We start from the raw sequence: 2,500 nt of genomic DNA, 5'->3' as shown, positions 1-2,500 counted from the left end.
TGGCACAGGGCTGGATGGGGCTTTCGTATAGCAGGGACGGTGCTGCCTCACGCTTCGCTCGCTGTTCGCCGCTCGCCGCTCGCTCGCGCAGCCAAAAATGACCAGTTTTGGCCCGTTTTTGGGCTGTTTTGGCCTGTTTATGGTCCGTTCTTGCGTGGTGCGGTGACCGTCGTGAGCGGAGCAAAACGTCAGCCATCTCAGCACCCTGGAACCCCCCGGGTGGCACAGGGCTGGATGGGGCTTTCGTATATAGCAGGGACGGTGCTGCCTCTCGCTTCGCTCGCTGTCCGCCGCTCGCCGCTCGCTCGCGCAGCCAAAAATGGCCAGTTTTGGCCCGTTTTTGGGCCGTTTTGGCCAGTTTTTGGCCTGTTCTTGCATTGCGCGGTGACCGTCGAGAGCGGAGCAAAACGTCAGCCATCTCAGCACCCTGGAACCCCCCGGGTGGCACAGGGCTGGATGGGGCTTTCGTATAGCAGGGACGGTGCTGCCTCTCGCTTCGCTCGCTGTCCGCCGCTCGCCGCTCGCTCGTGCAGCCAAAAATGGCCAGTTTTGGCCCGTTTTTGGGCCGTTTTGGCCAGTTTTTGGCCTGTTCTTGCATTGCGCGGTGACCGTCGAGAGCGGAGCAAAACGTCAGCCATCTCAGCACCCTGGAACCCCCCGGGTGGCACAGGGCTGGATGGGGCTTTCGTATAGCAGGGACGGTGCTGCCTCTCGCTTCGCTCGCTGTCCGCCGCTCGCCGCTCGCTCGTGCAGCCAAAAATGGCCAGTTTTGGCCCGTTTTTGGGCCGTTTTGGCCAGTTTTTGGCCTGTTCTTGCATTGCGCGGTGACCGTCGAGAGCGGAGCAAAACGTCAGCCATCTCAGCACCCTGGAACCCCCCGGGTGGCACAGGGCTGGATGGGGCTTTCGTATAGCAGGGACGGTGCTGCCTCTCGCTTCGCTCGCTGTCCGCCGCTCGCCGCTCGCTCGTGCAGCCAAAAATGGCCAGTTTTGGCCCGTTTTTGGGCCGTTTTGGCCAGTTTTTGGCCTGTTCTTGCATTGCGCGGTGACCGTCGAGAGCGGAGCAAAACGTCAGCCATCTCAGCACCCTGGAACCCCCCGGGTGGCACAGGGCTGGATGGGGCTTTCGTATAGCAGGGACGGTGCTGCCTCTCGCTTCGCTCGCTGTCCGCCGCTCGCCGCTCGCTCGTGCAGCCAAAAATGGCCAGTTTTGGCCCGTTTTTGGGCCGTTTTGGCCAGTTTTTGGCCTGTTCTTGCATTGCGCGGTGACCGTCGAGAGCGGAGCAAAACGTCAGCCATCTCAGCACCCTGGAACCCCCCGGGTGGCACAGGGCTGGATGGGGCTTTCGTATAGCAGGGACGGTGCTGCCTCTCGCTTCGCTCGCTGTCCGCCGCTCGCCGCTCGCTCGCGCAGCCAAAAATGGCCAGTTTTGGCCCGTTTTTGGGCCGTTTTGGCCAGTTTTTGGCCTGTTCTTGCATTGCGCGGTGACCGTCGAGAGCGGAGCAAAACGTCAGCCATCTCAGCACCCTGGAACCCCCCGGGTGGCACAGGGCTGGATGGGGCTTTCGTATAGCAGGGACGGTGCTGCCTCTCGCTTCGCTCGCTGTCCGCCGCTCGCCGCTCGCGCAGCCAAAAATGGCCAGTTTTGGCCCGTTTTTGGGCCGTTTTGGCCAGTTTTTGGCCTGTTCTTGCATTGCGCGGTGACCGTCGAGAGCGGAGCAAAACGTCAGCCATCTCAGCACCCTGGAACCCCCCGGGTGGCACAGGGCTGGATGGGGCTTTCGTATAGCAGGGACGGTGCTGCCTCTCGCTTCGCTCGCTGTTCGCCGCTCGCCGCTCGCTCGCGCAGCCAAAAATGGCCAGTTTTGGCCCGTTTTTGGGCTGTTTTGGCCAGTTTTTGGCCTGTTCTTGCGTGGTGCGGTGACCGTCGTGAGCGGAGCAAAACGTCAGCCATCTCAGCACCCTGGAACCCCCCGGGTGGCACAGGGCTGGATGGGGCTTTCGTATAGCAGGGACGGTGCTGCCTCTCGCTTCGCTCGCTGTTCGCCGCTCGCCGCTCGCTCGCGCAGCCAAAAATGGCCAGTTTTGGCCCGTTTTTGGGCTGTTTTGGCCTGTTTTTGGGCTGTTCTTGTGTGGCGCGGTGACCGTCGTGAGCGGAGCAAAATGTCAGCCATCTCAGCACCCTGGAACCCCCCGGGTGGCACAGGGCTGGATGGGGCTTTCGTATAGCAGGGACGGTGCTGCCTCGCGCTTCGCTCGCTGTTCGCCGCTCTCCGCTCGCTCGCGCAGCAAAAAATGGCCAGTTTTGGCCCGTTTTTGGGCTGTTTTGGCCAGTTTTTGGCCTGTTCTTGCGTGCCGCGGCGACCGTCGTGAGCGGAGCAAAACGTCAGCCATCTCAGCACCCTGGAACCCCCCGGGTGGCACAGGGCTGGATGGGGCTTTCGTATAGCAGGGACGGTGCTGCCTCTCGCTTCGCTCGCTGTCCGCCGCTCGCTGCTCG

Source organism: Musa acuminata, unplaced genomic scaffold (genome assembly GCF_036884655.1).
Source record: "Musa acuminata AAA Group cultivar baxijiao unplaced genomic scaffold, Cavendish_Baxijiao_AAA HiC_scaffold_928, whole genome shotgun sequence".
Lineage (NCBI taxonomy): Eukaryota > Viridiplantae > Streptophyta > Magnoliopsida > Zingiberales > Musaceae > Musa > Musa acuminata.
Note: the sequence above shows the minus strand (reverse complement) of the source record.